Source organism: Lontra canadensis, unplaced genomic scaffold (genome assembly GCF_010015895.1).
Source record: "Lontra canadensis isolate GAN:19392208 unplaced genomic scaffold, GSC_riverotter_1.0 scaffold11, whole genome shotgun sequence".
In the NCBI taxonomy this organism is placed as follows: domain Eukaryota; kingdom Metazoa; phylum Chordata; class Mammalia; order Carnivora; family Mustelidae; genus Lontra; species Lontra canadensis.
This window is the reverse complement of record NW_022631005.1, coordinates 8086766-8097237: the sequence shown is the minus strand read 5'-3', so window position 1 is coordinate 8097237 and position 10472 is coordinate 8086766. Positions and strand designations below refer to the sequence as shown.

The 10472-nt window shown below is 37.9% G+C and overlaps 1 non-coding gene across 1 annotated transcript; it reads left to right on the top strand.

The window, feature by feature from the left end:
* Positions 1 to 9752: 9752 nt before the first annotated feature.
* Positions 9753 to 9897, top strand: LOC116866959. Its single transcript, XR_004382522.1, has one exon. It is a non-coding gene; the product is annotated as a U4 spliceosomal RNA (small nuclear RNA).
* Positions 9898 to 10472: the final 575 nt, after the last annotated feature.

The following is a 10472-nucleotide window of genomic DNA, read 5'->3' as shown; positions in this document are numbered from 1 at the left end:
TCTGTTATGGTCTAGAATCTTATATGCAATCTTCACCTGGGTGCATGCACCCCCAAAAGGGGCTGTGGATAAAATTTAATAGATTAAAAGAAATACCACTTTTATTTTTCACTGACCTTTAACTGAATTTGAGCATTTCCTGAAATTATGAGTGCAGACAACAAACCACAGTGGTATTAAAGTCCTTATGATTTTGTTTTTTTAAAGATTTTATTTACTTATTTATTTATTTCTCAGAGAGAGAGAGAGAGGGAGAAAGAGAGAGACAGAGCACAAGCAGGCAGAGTGGCAGACAGAGGCAGAGAGCCAGAGAGCAGAGCCTGCTGAGCAAGGAGCCTGATGCGGAACTCGATCCCAGGGCCCTGGGATCATGACCTGAGCCGAAGGCAGTGGCTTAACAGAATGAGCCACCCAGGGTCCCTAAAGTCCTTATGACTGTCACCAACAGCAATCATAGATATTTTCGTAACACATTTTTTGTTGTTGCAAATATCCCAAAATATATGCCTCATTTGTGCTCATCTCTACAATAAAGTATAGTAGTTATTATTATTGGACCCACAATCTTTAAATCTTTTGATGACTGTATTTCAATATAATTGATTTCTCTTATAATTCTATGCATTTTACTTTATGCATATACAGTTTATTCTAAAGAAATCAACTTCCAGCATGACAACTGGTAGAGTCTGTTGAGCTGCTCTCCCTTGAAACCAATGAAAATTATTTTTAAAAAAGCAATCATTTGAAGACTCTGGAAACAGTCTTAAGTGCAAACAGAAAATAAACAAATACCAATTTAATAAAATCTATGAAAATTCGGTAAGAAAGGCAAGGGTATGGTATTTGAACCATGGCAGGTTCCTTCTCTCCCTTCTCTCAGTTCAGCAAGGTAGCAACTCTATTCCAGGCTGCTGCAGCCAAGAACACGGGGCTCCCAGGCCCCAAGTAGAGGGCTTTCTTCCCAGAAGGAACAGAACTTCAGTGTTTCTCCTCCTACCTCTTGCTGCCTTTTGCTGAGGTCCTCACCCAGGTGAGTGAGTACTAGCGAGAAGTGAGGGCTCCCTTTTTCGTCCAAACCCTACTCATGGAATGAGGCTCTGCATCAGGCATGGTACACTGAAAATAGTGGCACCCCAGTAACCCTTTCTCCACACTAGCAAAAGAAAGCCCAGAGGACCTAGGGATGTTGAACCCCTTCACTGAGCCTCAGCTCCCAGAGCAAGGATGTCACAGAGAGAAGCTTGCCATTGCCCCCAACCCAAGCTCTAGAGCCCTAGTTCAGAGATTTTACTTGTGGGGAGAAGCAGGCTATAAGAAACAGCTCCTAATTCCTTACCAAAGGAACAAACTCAACTTGTGGCAGAATGAAAACGTTTCCTAAGATGACTCTCAAGAAGACTGGAGGGTGAAAAGCAGTGGGAAGAGATGTGTGGATCTAATGAAGATACAACCTAGATTGTAAATTGGCTAATTTGCAGTAGAAAAATAACCAGGATTGGGAAATATCAAACACTGACCTCAGAAACTATGAAGGAGCCACTTTTTTTTTTAAGATTTTATTTATTCATTTGACAGAGAGAGAGTACAAGCAAGGGGAGTGGCAGGTAGAGGGAGAAGCAGGCTGCCCACTGAGCAGGGAGCACGACGTGGGATTCCAACCCAGGACCCTGAGATCATGACCTGAGCCAATGGTAGATGGTAGACAGAGATTACAAGTAGGCAGAGAGGCAGGCAGAGGGAGAGAGAGAAGGAAGCAGGCTCCCCGCTGAGCAGAGAGCCCAATGCAGGGCTCGATCCCAGAACCCTGGGATCCTGACCTGAGCCGAAGGCAAAGGCTTTAACCCACTGAGCCATGCAGGCGCCCCACCAATGGTAGATTCTTAACTGACTGAGTCACCCAGGTGCCACCAAAGAGCCACAGTTTGAGTGGGTTTGAGTAGGAATTTATGTCCCAGACGATTGTAGAAAATTATAGAGCTGTCAGTCACAAATTAGTGAAATTTAACAGCTAAGTGTGGTTAGGGAGTGAACACGAGCCCTACCAGGACCAGTCATCCCAGAATGACTCTTGGCCCACCCAAAGCTGCACCCCTCTGCAGGGCAATATCCAAGATTTAACACTGTGAGTGTGGCCTCTCCCCCCTAAAGGGAGGAACATATACCTCATTAAAATAGTTCAGGCAATCACTAAAACAAATAAGCAAATAGTAAGTGTTGGGGATGGTGAGAGGGGGCTGTACCTAGATTTGCTGTAATATATCAAAAATATCCAGGTTCCAACAAAAAATTATGAGTCATAAAAAAAAGTATTACACCAGGAAAAAAGCAGGCAACAGAACTTGCCAGTGAGAGTGACAAGATGTCAGATTTAAAATTTAAAAGATTTCAAAGAAGGCATTATAAATATATTCACAGAAATAAAGGAAAAAATGACTATAGAAATAAAGGAAGGTATGATGGCAATGTTGCATTAAACAGAGAATTCCTATAAGGAGATGGAAATTAGGAAAGAGAGCCAATGGAAATTCTGGAATCATAAAGTGTAATAACTGAAATCTAAAATTCACAACAGGGGCTCAACAGTAGATTTGAACTACTTGGCAGAGGAAATAATTAGTGAACTTGAAGATGGACTGTTAACAGATTATGCAAGATGAAGAACAGAAAGAAAAAAGAATAAAAAAAAGAAAGCCTCAAATAAATGTGGGCACCATTACACATACTCACAGGTGGAAGTATCAGAAGGATAGGAGAAGGAGAGAAGAAAAATATTGAAAGAAATAATGGCTGAACACTTCCCAAATCTATTTATTTATTTGACAGAGAGAGATCACAAGTAGGCAGAGAGAGAGAGAGGGAAGCAGGCTCCCTGCTGAGCAGAGAGCCTGATGCGGGGCTCGATCCCAGGACCCTGAGATCATGACCTGAGCCAAAAGCAGAGGCCTAACCCATGGAGCCACCCAGGTGCCACTTCTCAAATCTATTGAAAAACAGTAACATAATATACAGTATTATATTTAGCTTCCTGGATAGGGAGCTAAACACACTCTAAGCAGGAAAACCCAGAGAGACAAACACATTACAATAAAAATGTTGAAAGTCAAAGACAGGAGAAAATCTTGAAATCAGCAAGAAGAAAATTCATTTTGAGGCATTCAGGCACCGGATTGCCATAGGGACCACGGACTCATCAAGTTGAAGAACCTCAGGTATAATCATCTAGAATAAAGTAAGTGGCTATAGGATATAGGGGGGCAGGTGGAAACCCAGTTTTCAACATGCTTTTTATCGAAGTGCTGCAATGGAGAAAATGTCGATAATCAAAACAAAAGTAGGGTGGATTGGTGGAGGGGAATGCTGGGTTAAACAAAATTAAGTAGATTTTGTTACCACAGGGTTTGCTCTGAGTTTTAAAATGTCAGTTGTAACTCTCAAGATAGGAGTAAAAATCATACTACTTCTCAAATTGCTTTGACCATGAAAACCTTTTTTGGAGTACCTCTCAAGGCTCTAGGTTTGAAAAGCACTTGGAGAAACACTGACCTGAAGTTAATAAAACTGAAGGGTATTGATATCTCCTGGAGTAAATTGGCATCTCCGTTTCCTATAGGTCTATATCAGGCACTACTTTCTCTTGAAGGGATACTTAATAGACCACTATCCATATTTTCAAGGACATCCTAGGTCAAAGACTGTCTGAGGTTACTGATAACACTAGTTGCAAAGGCCCTCAAAATGAAGTCACCCTGAGGGTGACTATGCCCTAGCCTGCTTTTTTTTTTTGATTTGGGGGATCACATTCTGTTAAAAATCTTTAGACTCTACATTAATGAGTGCAGAAAAGGACAACCACTGCTAACGGGCTTCTCTGCATGGAAAATTCCTTCCCCTTCCTGTTTCTAGTCTTAGGTGCTGGTTTATAATAACAACCTATCAAAATCTTGCAGGCAGCTTCAAAAAATGTAGTCATCATCTGAGAGCTATACTTAACATCAAATGCCAAGGCAGATTTATCAGCAGCTGAAGCCTGGAGCACAGCCAGATCGTGCACTGAAGCTTTGCTCACTGAAACTCACCATCAGAGGGTGTATATTAGAGGAAGATGGACTCAAGCCAGATACTAAGAAGCTGTAGCTCAGCAACTTGAATCAGGGTGACAGCAAACAAGGAGGATTGGAGGATTGGCATAAAAGTACACAGAGACAACTTCAAGAAACATAATATTGCCGTTGCCTGTCAGAAAATAGCCGTAGCAGCAGACAGAGCAAGCTTAGCGTGCCCACAGAGGTGAAATGGTTACTTTTTTTTTTTTACAGAAATGCTTATAACATCTAAGAGAAATGAAAAAAATAACTAAACATCACCTAAAATGCAAACAGACAAAGAGATGAAAACTCACTATGGAAATGACCTTAGTCCAACCAAGTGTATCATCAGATACAAATACTCTGCACAGAAAACATGGTTTCTACATATTCCATATGGCCACTGACCTTCCCTCCTCTAATCCTAACAGTTGTGCAAACTTGGAAGTCTTTGAATTAACACCCATCCTGCCAGAAATACTTAAAATGATTTCTGTTCTCCTGATCCAAAGAATTGTATTTTACTTTTCCTATTCGGAGAGCCTAATGATAATCAACTGAACGGTTATATGGAAAGGATTTTACTTCCCTAGAAAGTTGTGCATACATTAGTGAGCATTCCATACTGGCTTTTTCACTGATTAATAAAAGGAAAGAGTGGAAATCTGTCCTAGTTATGGTGGCCTTGCTAGGAGCAGGCCTCTTTCTGAGTAGAAAAAGGAGTGACAGAAAAATCTATTGCATGCATAAGACAAAGCCAACCTTTGTCAAACAGCTCTCAAGGAGACAGAACAAGTTAGGATAAGGAAAAGGGTTGCAAGCAGGAAGAACAGCATCACAGATGAAGAATATCTTGAGCTAAAAGAGGACCAAGGGGCAATCAGAAGCCCAAGGATTATACCAAGAATCTGTAAAAACTGAAAGAGCTCACCTATCAAATTGACATATTTTTTGAATAATATCTTATTTTGGCAAATTCAGAAATACTACCATGTATACACAGTGCTAGTGGAATTATAAATTGCTACGCTGATGCATAAGGGGAATTTAGTGATATGCTTTAAAGGTTTATAAATGTTCAGGTTTTTTGACCATGCATTTCCACTTCAGAAATTTTTTCTACAAAATCCCAATTTTGTTTAAAGGAAAAGTATGTAAGTGTCTTAAGGATGCCTGAAAAAACAGTCTACAAAATATCAACAGTGATTCTACCTGGTTGTTGAGGCAGCAAGTAAAATTTTATTTTCTGTTTTTCTCTTCTCTATTCTCTTTGGAATTTTCTCTGATAAATAGATACTAATCCTGTAATACAGAAAATAAAATATACTTATATGATAATTCAAAGGACATTGGAGTAAAAACACATGTACGTGTCAAGAAGACTTGATCAATTTTAAGTATTTTCTAAATTATTCGATGGGTCCAGGGAGGCAAGGGTTAACTTCAGATGCATTTCCTGATACCCTACAGTTAGGAACTAATGAAAGGAGACTCCTATTCAAAGTGAAGACAGCAGATAATGAGGAGCAACAACTTCTACTGGGGAAAAAAAAATTAAAAAGCCAACAACCCTCATCCTTACACAGATAGAGCCTCCATTTCTGTCTCCTAATACAAAATATAGGAAAACTGAGAGTAGCAAGGAACTGTGTGATACAGACTAGAAACAGAATAGAAGAGAACAAGTATTGTCCTTGCTTTCCTATTCTTCCATGCCTTCCAAAGTGCCCTACATTTGACCTATTATGCCTTTTGAGCAAAGCCAAGTAAGTTGTTTTATGAGATCAAGAAAAGGGGAAATTTCAAAAACAGAATAATGATCGATTTTGTTATTCCAATGAAATTTTTTTTTCTAATAACTTGTGAGACCCAAGAAGATAGAAGCTAAGTCTGAGTTGTCTTTGTATCTTCAGTCCTTAGTACAGCACTTAGCTCAAGGAAAGTTTGATGAATCAACCAATCAATCAATCAATGGATGGATGGATGGATGGATGAATGAATGAATGAGTGAATGACAATTTGAACCCTTTCAATAAGACTCTAAAACCATCTCATTTTTTACAGGAGAGAGTCAGTAACTTGTCAAACCAAATGTCTTTGAAATAACATATATATACACACACACACACACGTGTATATATACATATACATACATATACATATGTATGTATATGTATATATTATATTATATATGTGTATGTATATATATTATATACATATATATGTATATATTACATATACATATACATACGTATACATGCATATACATATATACATATACACATACATATATGTATGCATATATACATATATACATATATACATATACATATGTGTGTATATACATGTGTATATATACATGCATATATGTATATATTGTATACATATATAACACATATATACATATGTACATACATGTACATGTGTGTGTACATATACACAAAATACATTTTTAGAAATTTCCACTACTTCATTTTTACAGGTACTTGTGTAAATTCAGCACCTACCCTCATTTATCAGGCTCCTAATGCATCCATCATAAAGATGCCATTTGCCACACTTCTCTAGGTAGTTCAGGACCTGTGCTTTATGACTGAATCATTTAAAAGAAACATTTAGGTAGCTGACCCACAGTGAATTTAACAAGAGCTTGACACGCATCAGCAGTATCGCTGCCAACTCATACACGGATGAAATTGGTGCTGACTGGGTGACAGCCTTTATTGTAGGACAGTGAGGGGCGTGAGGGCCTTTATTGTGAATGAGAATGACAGCACTTCAGAAAGGCCTGATGCAAATTCTTTGGCAGGTTATGTAGCCACATACAAAAGTACTCTTGCTGCTGTCACACAATATAATTTTTTTTTAATGTCAAACTTGTATTATACTGCATTAAAAAAAGTGAAAGAAAACTCTAGTCCTGATTAGGTGTGAAATAACAAATTAGAAATTATTTCAATCCCAAATCTGGACCATGATAAAAAATAAAGAAGAAAGAAAAGCCAACAGTGACTTCTGCTGTTCTCATGCTTGTGGCTTAAAAAAAAAAAAAAAAAAAAAAAAAAAAGACTGGATTCTTCTATTAGAAAATATATTATTTTCCATTTAATCATTTCAATTATTTAGCAAGCAAACACTTGAACAATATCAATGGAATTATAGTGCTAATCTCCACTGTTTCCAAGAAATTTCATTCAAAGTCAAATTCATTCTGGATGGAGTGAGTTTAGTTACCTCCTTTCTACACTCCTGCCTTCACTTTCTGCAAAAGGCCATTTCTCTTGTTCATTCTCAGTCTGTCCCTCCCCTGAACCAACTGCTCCTACTGTTAATCTTCAGAATTCCATGAAACCTATTACCTATCTACCTAGACCTCTGTTTAGTGCCTCCTACTAAACTTTCTTGACACTATGTTCTGACCACTTATCTGTTACCTGCTTAACAACAGTGAAACCTCGGACTTAGCAAGTATAACTACAGCCCGGTCACTGTACTTAGAACTTTACATCAGTTATCTCTAATCCTCACCATAGCCCACCGAGGCAGGTAACAGCATCACAGTTTCACTGGTAAAGAAACTGAAGCTGGGAAGGCTGAGCAGTTTGTCCTAGGAAAGGATATACGGGAAAAGCATTTGGCCTTTGAATTAAACAAATCTGAGGAGTCCTGTCATTAGCTAGGTATACGATCCTAAGCAATTTTACTTGACCTCTTTAAGCCTAAGTTTCTCAATAATAAAACAGAATTAATGAAATGTAATGGGGAATTTGGGGTAACAGAAGATGTACCCTATGGACCTGAACCATCTATGGCCATGCCACATAATGACTTTTCTTTCCTGATTAAGAGAAAAGAAAATATTAGTAAACTTTTATTCCCAGGATGGATTGTCTAAGACCACTGAATTCTTTTTTTTTTAATAAAGATTTTTGTATTTATTTACTTATTTGAGAGCGAGCAAGCGAGCGAAAGAGCATGCAGGCGCCTGTGCACATGCAAGCAGGGTGGAAGGGTGCAGAGGCATAGAGAGAGAGAGAGAGAATCTAGAGCAGATGTCCACTGAGCGTGGAGCCCAACTTGGCGCTCGATCCTAGGATCATGAGACCATGACCTGAGCTGAAACCAAGAGTCAGTGCTTAACTGACTGAGCCATCCATATGCCCCAACTACTGCATTCTTTCATGTTCGATTCTTACATATTTTCCTCAGGGAGAATGAATGCATACATCCCACATCCTGCTTCAGGCATACTTCATTGTATAACATGAAGTTGCCCTAAACTACTTAAGCAAATGCTTCTCCTTTTTTTTTTTTTTTAAGGTATTACATTTTATCCTTGTTTGAGCTGAGCAAAAGAGCAGTAGGATTAAAACCTAGAGTCTCAGTAAAATTTTTTCCTCAGCCATGCCCTCTGCCTTATGGACGCTGGAAAAGTTCTAAATTGCTGGAGAAGGAGGATACAGAAATTTCCCACAATAATCTGGCAGTAAGTTTTTGCATTGCCTTCTGATTTTCCATTGCAAACATTAACATTTAACAAAAGCTTGACACAAGACCCTCAGACACTTGAAATCCTTCACTTTCTAGCAGGGATCTAAAAAGCTTTGAGAACTACATTAAAAAATAGGGGAAAAAAGGTCACATGAAAACTTCTGACTATTTTCTGTCTGTTAGTGTCCTCACATTTACTTCCCTTTGCAATTCAAAGAACTAGAGTCTGGCCAAGACAAGGGGGACACCCATAATTTCTGAGATCCTAAAACAAAGGGCAAACAAAAATAATAAAAACCTGCTCTTTGAGATAGATATAGATATAGATACAGATATAGATATATTCAGAAATAAGATTCTGTCTTTAAGAAATAAGTAAGCTTTTTTTAAGATTTTTTTTTAATTTATTTATTTGAGAGAAAGAGACCAAGAGAACATGGACAGAGTGGGGGGAGGGGTAGATGGAGAAGGAGAGGGAGAAACAAACTCCCACCTGAGTGGGGAGCCAGATGTGAGGCTCAATCCCAGGACCCTGGAATCATGACCTGAGCCAAAGGCAGACGCTTAACCAACTGAACCACTCAGACACCCCAAGAAATAAGTAATCTTTGATAAAAGTAGACTCAAAGGTCCACATCAAGTTTTTGTTTATCCAGAGGCAGTAGATTATATTGTCACTGGCCCAGAAACGGATAATACCATTTTGGGGTCTCAAGCTCATTGGCAGGCTAAACTACTATCAGTGAGCTAGTTCCACCTCTCTATTCTTTTCTTTCTCATTCTTTTCTTTTCTCATATCTAACTAGATATGAGCACTCTCAGATCTGTATAGAGCTATCTTTGTGTCAGAATATATACATATATAATACATAATAAAATAATATATATAATATGTATATAGAACATATACATACATAATATATAATAAAATAAAATACATAATAAAATACATAAAATGTTATAAATATGTGTAAGTATATATATGTGTGTGTATCTATACAAACACCTATGTTATATAGATTTTGAGCTTTGTAAATATGGAATCATAAGACATACATGACTGCCATTGGAAATACTGGTAGAATATAAATTTGTACCTGATACAAACTGCAAATCATTTACCATATAAATGAACTTGCTCTGGTTTGTTTCTTTCTCTCTTTCCTAATTCTGTGCTTTGTACAGTGACAGTATCATAGCCAATGAGGTTTATCTGAGGCGCGATTATTGCTAATTGAAAATTTTTCCTTTTCCCACCTCCCTCCTTCTTTTCTCTAAAAGTATAAAACTTGATGTAATTCCTAATGTTTGAAAAGTAATATACTCTGAGCTTCTCACCACTGCAGTCATTTGTAAGGCGCTTCTATTCCTACAAGTGCTTCTAACAATTTCTACCCCTACAAAGAACATACAGATATGTTTTAATCTCTGGTAATAGTGTCTACTTCATGAGACTACTGTAAAAATTATATGACATATTTATAAAGTACTTAGTATTCAATAAATAATTATGATTTACCTAATACTCCACTTACTTAAAGTCAGTACTGAAATACAAACCTAGGCTCTGCCATTTCTGTCATTTGGGCAAATTCATTTTCTTTTTGGTACTCAGCCTCCTTACCTATACTGAAAGGAGGTAATATAGTATCTACCTCTCAGGTTTGTTAGCTCTCTGGAGCCTCTTTTATAACAGCATTCAATGCCATGCGTGAGTGCTCTACTGTCAAGATCCAATCATCTCCTGATGGCCCCACCTTGTAATACCTCACACTGGGTTTTAGGATTTCAACATCTGAATTTGGGTGTGGGGGGACCACACCATAGTATATACCCTAAATCCTGTATAGAACATATTTATACTATGAAAGAATTTGTTGTTTATCTGAAATT